This window comes from Fukomys damarensis, unplaced genomic scaffold, assembly GCF_012274545.1.
Source record: "Fukomys damarensis isolate Sample0158 unplaced genomic scaffold, DMR_v1.0_HiC HiC_scaffold_32, whole genome shotgun sequence".
NCBI lineage: Eukaryota > Metazoa > Chordata > Mammalia > Rodentia > Bathyergidae > Fukomys > Fukomys damarensis.
Genome location: NW_022900944.1, coordinates 23,781,225 through 23,792,923, shown reverse-complemented (window position 1 = coordinate 23,792,923; position 11,699 = coordinate 23,781,225). Strand labels below are relative to the sequence as shown.

Below are 11,699 nucleotides of genomic sequence, written 5' to 3'. Positions count from 1 at the left end.
AAGCTCATCACCAAGGAGGACAAAAGGCCTGAGAAACAGATGCAGAAGCCTGGACTCAGGCAGAGCCCTGTCAAGAAAGCCTGGAAGTGGGCCAGGGATTTAGCTCAGTGGTGCTGTGCCTGCCTCACAAGCACAAGGTCCCAAGTTCGATCCCATGTACCAAAAAAGAAAAAGAAAGCCTGGAAGTCTCTGGCTCTGGGCGTCATGGCTGAGGACATGAAGCTGATGATGTCATACGGCCCAGGTCTCTGCCCTTGCGGGTAAGTGTCCCTTCCAGCTCCTCCAGCTGCACCCTGCCACATACCGAAGAGGAACAGCCTGCTCAACCGGTGACAGACAGAGAAGCTGCAGGCTGTGAGCTACAGTGGCTACTAAACTCGGAATATTCCTGAGAAATTGCCTCATGGACTAAATCCTAACCCCTAGCTTGTTCTTGAGGACTTGCTTCTTTTCTCCTAAAGGTTAGAAGCCCAGGGAAAAAACCAACCTCACTGTGAATTATTGTAATTGAGTTCAAATTAATCAAGCTGTACCCGGATGAGACTCGGACACTAGGACAGCCCTGCTGTTGCATAGGTCTGAATTTGAATCCTGGTTGGTTTTTTGTACCAGGGACTGAACTGGAGACCTTACGCTTGCGAGGCAGGCGGCAGCACCACTGAGCTAAATCCCCAGCCCCTGAATCCTGGTTTTTGCCATTTCTAGGCACTGAAGACTTATATAAGGGACCTTTCTGAGACAGCATGGTGAACTTGACACTGCATTGAACACTTCCCAGGCGTTATCTCAGTTGATCACTGAGGTCTAAAAGCACTGCAGAAAAAAATCCCATGAAAAGCACATTCCCTCCCTGACTGAATTTCTACATCTGCAAAGTGGAAACAGAAATAACCATCTGACAGGGTGGGTGGGTGGATTAAGTGTTCAAAACCCCTCAGCACTGGACCAGGCCCTGGGAGTGCACGCAGCAGGCGTGACTGTCCACACACCACTCTCCCAAATGCAGCCTGGCAACGTGCTCTGCCAGGGAATCAGGGCTTTTTCTTCCTCCTTTTCTCTCTCTTTTTTTAAATTGCTATGAATTGAACCCAGGGCCTTGTGAATGTTATGCAAGTAACTCTACCATTGAGCTATTCTCTCAGCCCCCAAGTTTTCTTTTCCACCTCCTCCTCCTCCTCCTTTCCTCCTCTTTCTTCTTTATTTCTTTTTTGATGCTGGGGATTGAACCAAAGCCTTACATATGCTAGGCAAGCACTGTCACTGTGCTACATCCCCACATCCTCTCCACCCACTTTTTTCATTTTAAAAGGAATGTATGCTGTGGTTTGGCTGGGCCTTGCTACTTTATTGAATCCCAAGCAGAGCTGCTTCCACCCTCTGAGGATCCTTCCTACCAGTGTCTAAACCTGACCTCACCCAGTTTAGTTAAGAAGATTGAAATCTGGGCGAGGCATGGTGGTGCATACCTGTAATCCCAGCACTCAGGAGGCTGAGGCAGGAGGATTGCTGTGAGTTTGAGACCAGCCTGGTCTACATAGTGAGGCTCCAGATCAGTCTCAACTACATAGTGAGACTCTCTCAAAAAAACAAATAAACAAAAAAAGATTGAAATCTCCCAAGACCCAGCCCTGTGCTGTGTGAGTCCTCTTCACTGCTTGCCTTCCCTTAACCAGATGCAAGTGGTAAGGAAAGAACCACTCTGTTGGTTTAAACACATACTCAAGCAGGTCTCTTTCCCTCTCTGGGCCTCAGGTACCTTTATGACGGGAGGGTTTCAGCAGGACACTGCTGCTGTCTATGGCTCCAGTTAGAGTTTATCATAAAGGATCCTGCAGCTGGCAGAGCTGAAGACAAGCTAGGGAACAGCTGTAAGAATTGGGGCAGCCAGAGTTCTCCTAATGACCCCAGGATAATAGGGGAAGCCAGCCTGCCCATACTGATACAGGAATTTCAAGACCATTAAACCAAGAGCAGAGATTTTAGAAATATAAGTGTTGTGTGACCCTGCCTAGTCACCCTGGAACACAGTACCAGAAGATCGCTTTCTCCAGATCCCACAGGTCTTCAGGGTCTTAGGGCATCCTCTGGTGAACCATCTGAACGACAGTCCCAGCTGTGGCTTTATGGAGAGAATTCTGGCTGAAAACGGGCTCTAATGAGTAAGGCTGGGCTTCCTAGGAGGACTGTTGGGTGGGACAGGGGAGAGCAAGGCCATAGGGCTTCCTTTTCCTTGATGATACAGCAGCAGTTACAGTGAGGGTTAAGGAGCTCTGACTGACATAGGGCCAGGTTGTGAGAGGTGGGGGCAAAGCAGATTCAAGCCTTTAGAGCTGAGCCGAGACTCCGGAAGGGCATTAGAAGAGCAAGCAGCTCAGTGTGCAGGCAAAAGCCCTGAACATAGATTCCTGAGACCTGGGCCTGAGTTGGTGTCACTTTAGCCAGTCACTGCCCTTCTCTGAGTCTGAGTCTGTGTTTTTGGTGATCACTGCCTCATGGACCTCTTAGGATCAGATAAGTACAGTCCCACAGAGAGGAGACCACTCTGAGAATTCCAAAAAGCAGCAGAGTCAGTTCACACACATACTTGGGTGAGTCAGAGATTATTCAAGTCCCATCTCCAGCGTCTCCCAGCTGTGAGTTTCCTCATCTGTAAGATAGATAATAATAACAGTGCTATGAGGATTTCAATAGCATAATGTATGCTATTGGAAAACATACTGATGAGTTTAAATTTGGGCTCCGCCATATACCAAATAACATGTAGCCATAAATGTGTCTGAGCCTCAGTTTTCTCATGTAGGAGATAGGAATAATAATTATAGAAATTACTTGAAACCTTGCTGTGAGCTGGGTACAGTGGCACACACCTGTAATCAAAGCAATCTGGGAGGCTAAGGCAGGAGGATCACATGTCTGAGGCCAGTCTGGAAACTTGGCAAGACTTTTTTTTTTTTTAATTGGTATCAGGGATTGAACTCGGGACCTTTTGCCTTCGAGGCAGACAGTAGAACCACTGAGCTAAATCCCCAGCCTGGCAATACCCTATTTTAAAATAAAAATGAAAAAAGGATTGAGCATGATGACTCACACTTATAATCTCAGCACTCTGAGAGGCTGAGGCAGAGGACTGCAGGCTTCAGCCCAGCCTGAGCAATTTACCAATGTAATGAGATCCTGTCTCAAAATGAAAACTAAGCTGGCATGATGGCACATGTCTGTACTCCCAGCACCTAGGAGGCTGAGACAGTAAGATTGACATGAGTTTGAGGCCAGCCTGGGCTACATAACAAGTCCAAGTCCAGCCTAGACTACATAGAAAGACCCTGTCTCTAAATAAGTAAATATTAGAAGCTGGGGATGTAGCCCTGTGCACAGGTAGTGGATTCAATTCTCAGAACCAGAACAAACAAATAAATAAACAAAAAACAGAATGCTGATAGAAATGTGGACAGTAGCCAGGCATGGTGGCGCATGCCTTTAATCCCAGCACTCAGGAGGCTGAGGCAGAACTGCCTCAGGTTTGAGGTCAGCCTGGGCTCCATAGTAAGTTCAGACCCAGCCTGAACTGCACAGTGAGACCCTGTCCAAAAAAAAGGTCTGGGGATGTAGTTCAGTGCAAAGGCCTTATGTCCAATACCTAGTGCCAAAATAAGGACAGGGCACAACTTGCATTTTTCTCCAAGGAACTTAGGACTTACAAGCAGTTTTTGTTTAACTACCAAAAAACAAAAACAACCCTCCCCCCAAAAAACAGTGATCCTTCACTAGGGCCTACAGATGTCCAACAGGTAACGAAAGGTAGACAGAGCTTGACCATCATATTGTATCCTCTACTACTTTAAAACTGTGGGTCAAATCCCTCTTCAGTCCAGGCAAGTTAATCATTCAGGGAGTACCTGCCTAAAAGTTGGCAAAACAAGTTTGATTAGCTCTGATTGCGCATAAACTATCTCATCCCCCTTCCAGACTGAGGACACCAAAATAAGAGATTTACAGGGTCGTTTGCTCAGCTGTACGTGGAAGTCTCCAGTCATGGCCTTAAACCTACTGTCTTGCAGGATTCCAGCAGAGTCTGCACAGAACTGAGACCCAATTGCCCCCCTAAGCAGTAAGAACTTTAGCAGCCTCCTTTGGAAACCAGAGCTGAGTGAATGATAACCACACTCCAGCACGCCCCAGCCAATCCAAGAAGCTGGGCGGGCCTCAGCTTGTCCTCCAGAGGCCAGTCTGATCCTTTTCATTAGAAACGTGCCCCTTTCAGCTGCTTAAACTGCAGTTCCTTCCTACTTTGTGTTTTACCAGTACAGGGGATTGAACCTAGAAATTTGCACTAACTGTATCCTCTACCCTTTTTTATTCTTTATTTTGAGACAGGGTCTCACTACATTGTTGAGTGGCCTAGGCTGGGCTTGAATTTGCAGTCCTCCTGCTTCAGCCTCCCAGAGTACCAGGACTATAGGTTGGTGACACCAGAGTCAGACCCCTTCCCTATTTCATCTTACTTTCTAACTGCCTAAGAAAAATGCTTGTCTTTCACTGGTGTGCCCTGAAATGCTTTTCTCTGATGAAGTAACCATGAGGGTAAAATAAAGCTTTAAAAATTGGAATTCTTTTTCTTGCAGGACCAATCAGAAAGTTCCATTTTACATTTTTATTTCTTTATGTATTGGTTTTTTAGTCTCCTTTTAAACTTTTATTAATATATATTTGCAGTACACTGTAATTCATTTACTGTAGGGGATGTTTTGGTTTTTTGAGACAAGGTCTCAATATATAGTTCAGGTTGGCCTTGAACTGGTGATCCTTCTGCCTCATCCTCCTGAGTGGTAAGATTGCAGACACACACCATCATGCCCAGCAGAAAAGTGCTATTTTTAGTCCTTCATTTATATCTGGTGGGAAGCTGTTGTGGATTAACTAATGGTCAACTTGTATTGCCCAGCTGACCTGAATCAGCATGGTCTGGGTGTGGAGTATCCACCTGAGGACTGTTACCCATAGCCATAGGAGGAGAACTGGAGCCAGGCGTGGTGGCGCATGCCTGTAATCCCAGCACTCAGGAGGCTGAGGCAGGAGGATCGCTGTGAGTTTCAGACCAGCCTGGGATACATAGTGAGTTCCAGGTCAGCCTCAATTACATAGTGAGACCCTGTCTCAAACAAACAAACAAAAAAGGAGAACTGGAGGGGAGGCGCTTGGCCTGTTAACTTTCTAGAAGCTCGCTGTGGATGGTTTTCCTGATGGGAGCTACATTGTTCTCATCAGAAGAGGAGCTCAGGGCTTTGTCACCAGGAATGGCTTCTGTTTTCATCAGGGGAGCTCTGATCTTCACAGTGAGGATCAGTCACTTCCTGGCTCCAATGTGGATCCTTTAGCTCGGTGGCACAAATCCTTCACATCGTCAGTGTGGGTTTTCCAGCTTCCACCCCTGGCCTTTGGGCCTTCCAGGTGCAGATCCTCAATAGGACAAGCATGAGACATTACCGTGGGTTCTAGGATTACAGACTTGTAATTCACTAAGGAGGCTGAGGCAGGCAAATTCAAGGCCAAACTGGGTACATATGGAGATAATTTCTCAAAAAAACAAAAACAAAAAATCCTCCCCAAACAAAAAACAAACAAGCTAAGAAGGAAGAGGGGAAAAAAGGGCTCTGGGAATCCCAGTGTCCAGTTTCCCTATGTCCCAAAGTAGATACTGTGACGCTCGGATGGCTCTCCCTGCAGAAGCAGTGTGCAGGTGTGGCCCCTTTCTGCCAGGTGCAGCCACAGGAAGCCCTCTGGTCTCTGTCTGGAGGGAGAGGGTGGATGTGGACCCGGCTTGGGACTTCTGGGGATGGCAGTCAGGGCCCTGTGTCCCCAGAAGAAGGAAAGGTGGATTCTGGGGAAGCCTTGACGGGGGCTTGGGGGTGGGAGTGAAATGCTACAGTCCTACATGCAGATGTTATCGCCCAGATTTGGAATTGCTCCCAGAGCGCAGTCTACCTGGAAGCTTTCAGCCTGGGGGAAGAGACAGCAAGAGGAGGAAGGTCTGGGAGGAGATCAAAGCCCAGGTATTTCTTCCTTCCTCCTAGGAACAAAGAAGGAAACTTTGTACCTTCCATTATCTCTAAAGCCGAACTCCACCCAGACCTCCCTGAGAGGTGTTGGGGAAATAGACCAAACCCTCTACCATAGCACTGAGCTACATCCCCAGCCCAGAGATAAAGTCTTTCCAAAGGAGCTCATTAGCAAGCTCGGAGCAGTGACATAGTCCTGTGATGTGATCCCATTTGTTGAGTCTTAGTATATAGTTCTTTGTTTGTTTGTGTGTGGGGGTGGTTATTTTTTGTTTGTTTGTTTTTTGAGACAGGGTCTCACTATGTAGTTGAGACTGACCTGGAACTCACTGTGTAGCCCAGGCTGGTCTCAAACTCACAGGGATCCTCCTGCCTCAGCCTCCCAAGTGCTGGGATTACGCGTGCACGCCGCCACGCCCGGCAGTATAGTTCTTATGCAACTGGGGTTCTTTTTAGAAGGTCTTTACCTATACCTATGTCTTCAAGAATTTTACCTATTTTTGTCTTCCAGCAGATTGTTTCTATTTTGCTATTTAGATCTTTGATCCATTATGATTTTATTTTATTTTGGGGGTACCAGGGATCAAACTTGGGACCTTGAACTTGCAAGGCATGCAGTGGAACCACTGAGCTAAATCCCGGCTCTGTAGTAAATTTTAATAGACTTAATTTTTAAAAGTAGTTTTGGGTTCATAGCTAGGTTCAATCTTTTGCACGTGAATAGCCAGTTTTCCCAGCACCATTTGTTACAGAGGATATCTTTCCTCCAGCCTCAATGCGGCCCCTTTGTCAAAGATAAGGTAGTGGAGTGTGCTGGAGTTGTTTCTGTATCCTCTATTCTGCTCCATTGATCCACAAGGCTGTTTTGTTTTGTTTTTGTTATTGGAGACAGGATATTGCAGGCTGGCCTTGAACTCACTGTGTAGCCCAGGCTGGCCTCCAACTCTCAGTGATCCTCCTGCCTCTTCCTCCTTAGTGCTAATGTACACCACCACACCCAGCTGCGTTGCTGTTTTTGTTTGTTTGTTTTGTTTTGGTACTGGAATCAAACTCGGACCTTCAGCTTGTGAGTCTGGCTGCAGCATCACTCAGCTAAATCCCCAGCCCTGCCTTGCTGTTTTTATCACTGTAGCTTTATAGTATAACTTGAAGTCAGGGACTGTGATGCTTTCTGTGTTGCTCTTGTTGCCCAGAATTGTTTTTACTCTTCTGAGTCTCTTCTGGTTCTGTATAAATTTTAAAAGTCTTTTTTCTAGTTCTGTGAGGAATACTATTCATATTTTGTTTTTGTTTTTTTGTGTTTTTTGCGGGGGTTGAGACAGGGTCTCACTATGTAGTTCAGGCTGGCCTCAAACTTGGAGCTATCGTCCTGCCTCTGCCTCACAAGTCCTGGGATTACAGTTGTGAGACATCACGCCCAAATTTTGGTATTTTTATTGGGATTGAGTTAAATTTGTGTAACAGTTTTGGAAGTATGGCCATTTTAACTGTATTGGCTCTGCCTCTCCAGGAAAAGGGGATGTCTTTCCATTTTCTGATGTACTCTTAGATCTCCTTTTTCAGAGTACTGTAGTTTTCATTGTAGTGGTCTTTCACTTCGTTGGTTAGGTTAATTAAAAAGGTAATCTGAGTTTGATTTATAGAACAATTATACAAACATAGTAATATCAAGCAAATCACCTACAGTAGTATTGTCTAAGACAAATTGCATATTAACATACCATAAGAGTCTATTACATACCACCCTTAACCTTAGAGAAGAAATCCATAATTATTGTGTAAAGATTAAAACACTGATTTACAGATCCTATATAGTAAATATGACAGCTATATCTCCATTAATGGTAGAAAAGAATTCAATGGCAATTTTATAGTTAACTATCAAAAGATTAATAAAGCTTTACTGTTAATAGTATTAAAGATATAGGGTTTGGGAATGGGGAAATGCAAGAGGAAATTTTTGAAACAGAATAATATATGATATAAGATGGAGGGGATAGAAGGGTACAAAGGCTCTTACTGGGGAGTAGAAGGATATTTATAGAGTTAGGTAAAATAAGGAAAAAACTAATGAGAAATAGAAGATAAAAGAAAAAGGGAGAAAAAGAAATGATATGGGAAATAAAAATTAAAGAAAAAATTAAAAGGAGAAGCTGGGTGTCGTGGCGCATGCCTGTAATCCTAGCACTCAAGAGGCTGAGGCAGGAGGATCGCTGTGAGTTCGAGACCAGCCTGGGCTACATAGTGAGTTCCAGGTCAATCTCAACTACATAGTGAAACCCTGTCTCAAAACCACCCCCGCAAAAAATAAAAATAAAAATAAATGGAGAAAAAGTAAAGGGGAGAAACAGAAAAAATAAAGAAAGAAAAAAGATAACAAGCAAGGAAGAAGGACAAAGGAAAACTGGTAAAGAAAGAAGGAAAGGGGAAAAACAAATGTAAAAACAATGGACACATACAAAAAAAAAATAAATAACAAAAAATTGTTGCTGTGATTTCAAATGCATAATTTTCTTCCAGGACCTAGAATCTGGGGCTGTGTCCCTGCTCACACTGGAAGATAAAGAAGGCAGTCAGACCCCAGATCTGTACTAAATGCAGGCACCAAGTGGCAGTAGGATTAGCATGAAGGCCCCATGGCTGTCTTTCAAATCCAGAGCAATTTGGGTTGAGCCTGGCCTCTGGTCATGGAGATAGGGCCCTTAGCTCAAACCCCTCAGGGAGGTCTCTTTTAAGCCTGACCACAGCTCCCTGACCATGACTTTGTCTCATAGCTGTCTCTTACCCAGTCACTGTGAGAGGGTAACACTGAGTGTCCTGAAATGAAGCCATTCTGTGGTTGCTCTGAGTCTTGGGTTCAAATAATCACCTTCCCAGACAGTGTCTGATCAAGCACTCTCCAGGGATATGGTGGGTCCTTGGACTGGAGTCACCAGCTGTTACCTTTCAGAGGACTTATGTAGCAGCAGAATTCTGCACGCTTCCTGCAGATCACAACACCTGCCCATCCCTTCCATGGCCACAGTCCTCCCTGAAGCCCTCTGGAGTCCCCAGATTCCCATTGGTCTCTGTATATTTGGTCTCCCTTTCCTGCAAGCCAGGATCCAGGAGCCAGGGAGAAAGTACACATTGTCCCTTCACTTTCTGTCTTGTGTTCTGTCTTTTCAATGTCTCTGTAGGTCTTCATTTTCCTGTCAGATCCGTCCTGCGTCCTGGGAATCTACTTCTCATTTTTTTTCTTCCCCAAGTTGTTGTTATCCAGTGTCTAGATTCTGAATCTCAGAAAGGCTGAATTGTTATTGCTTAACACTCTGCCTTCCTCCCTTTCACCGTCACCCTCTGGGCCCTTCCACTTTACTACCTCTGTCAAGGGCCTCCTTTCCTGTTCAATGTTCCTATTTGTCCAGAAACCCACAGGGCTTATGATGCCAGCAATACTGAAGATCTAGAGATGGTTGTAAACCACAATGTGCTGCTGATCCCGAGCTCCACTGCTGGCTCTGGGCATCTCACTTGAAATGCTATAGCTGCCTAGGCTTGACCCAAGGCCAAGTCTTTCTTCCTTCATGTCTTTTTCTTTCCTGTCCCAACTCACTCATGCAAACACCCTCCCCCGCTTTTTTTTAATGTGGTACAGGGGATTGAACTCAGGGCCTTTGCACTGAGCTACATCTCCAATCCTTTTTATTTATTTTTATTATGTTTTTAATTTTTTTACACTTTTTCATTTCTTGTTTTTCTGAGACAGGGTCTTGCTGTACAGTTCAGGCTGGCCTAGAACTCACAGTGATCCTTCTGCCTCAACAGTCTTAGTGCTAGGATTACAGGCATGTGCCACGATACCCAGCCAAACACTTTATTTTAAAAGTCTCAGGGCCAGGGATTTAGCTCAGTGGTTCAGCCACCTGCCTTGCAAGCACAAGGTCCTGAGTTTTATCTCTGGTACCATAAATAAATAAATAATGTCTCAGGTCACCTAGTAGGCCAAGTGCTTGATATTCAGGATCCTACCAGCAACCTTGGAGCTTCTGATTCCAGTAGGGTGAGCATGTCACTCTTGCCAATAGGGGCTTTCACAGTGTGGATGATAGAGCTGTGAAAATAATCCATAAATCTCACCCTCACCTGGGTGCACTGTCTGGGTGAGCAGACCATGCCCAACACTTTCAGGCCCCTGGCCAGCTTGATAGGCAGCTCACACTTGCTAGTCCGTGACAGTGGCTAGGTGGCTCTGTCAGAGCCCCCGTCCTTCTATTTTGAGTCAGGTTCTGTTATGATTTGTGTCTAGATGTTTCCCCAAAGCCTTATGTGGTCATAGGTGGGGCTTTTTCAGAGGTGGCTGGATCTCAAGAGCATGAGGCTGGAATTTATTCAGGGTATAATGCTGGGCTCAAGGGCACTAGGATTAGGGGTGTGAGTGCTACCTGCCCTAAATAGTTTGAATAAGGTAAAAGGGGCAGAAAGATGCTATTAAAGTCCCTTATTGCTTTTGCTGTCTTCTGTGTGCAGTGAACTGTTTCTTCTCTGTGACACCCCTCTGCCATGTGTCACCCTGCCTTGGAGCCAGCCAGTGATGGAATGAAACCTCTACAAACTGAGCTAAATAAATCTTTCCCTCTTTAACTTTGGGTGTTGGGTATTTTGTCTCAAAATGAGAAAAGGAACTAAGACAGGCTCTCACTAAGTCACTGAGTTGCTTGGTCTGAGTTCGAACTCGGTGACCCTCCTCTATTAACCTCCCAGAGTTCTAGGATAACAGGTGTGTGCCACCAGGCCCAGCATTCATGCAAACCACTCTTTGATGCTTCCTCATCCCAATCCTGCAGGATATTGGTGCTGAACTGCCTGATGAATTCTATTTTTAGAATATATTGGTTTATTAAAGACAGTGGTCCAGGCTTGCCTAACATGCATGAATCCTGTTCCCTTGGACATCAAAAGAAAAGAAAATAAAAACAATATAGCCAGGCATGGTAGTGCATGCTAAAATGGGAGGATCCTGAATTCAAGGCTAGCCTAGGGAAGTTAGAAAGACCCTGTCTCAAAAAATAAAAAGGGCTGGGGATGCAGCTCAGAGGTAGAGGGCTTGCCTAGCATGTGTAAGACCCTGGATTCGATCCCCAGCACATGCATACAAACCCCAAACTCAGGCTCATGTGAATTCCAGGATCCTTGGCTTCCTAGGACTCCAAAGCCTACAATTTGGGAGCTTAACGCTTCCCCAGCATCTTTAGAATAATACAGCAGAGCCGGCACGGCAGGACAGGCAGCGGGCACTGACACAGACTGCCGCCCCCAGGGCGTGTTCCTCAGGATCCAGCGCTGTGAGGACGCCATCCTCACTGATGCCAAGGACCTGAGCAATGTGTTCAAGGTGTGGTGCATCACTGAGGGCGTCCTCGAGTGGCTGCCGGGCAAGCAGGCTGCTGCTCAAGGATGACCAGCTCCTAGATGACGGCAAAACACCGGGCAAGTGTGGTTTCACCAGCCAGACAGCACAGCCCCATGGTGAGGCTGAGCGTCCTGGCAGATGACACATTGGAGGCCCTGTGCTTCGAGCCTGTCCCTCACCCACAGGAGCTTGCAGACATGATGAAGCTTCAGGACTCTGGAGGCAGCGCCAACGAACAAACTGTGCAGTGA

At 45.9% G+C, this 11,699-nt stretch overlaps 1 pseudogene; it reads left to right on the top strand.

The window, feature by feature from the left end:
• The first annotated feature begins 204 nt into the window (after nucleotides 1-204).
• On the top strand, nucleotides 205-11,699 carry LOC104857366 (annotated as a pseudogene).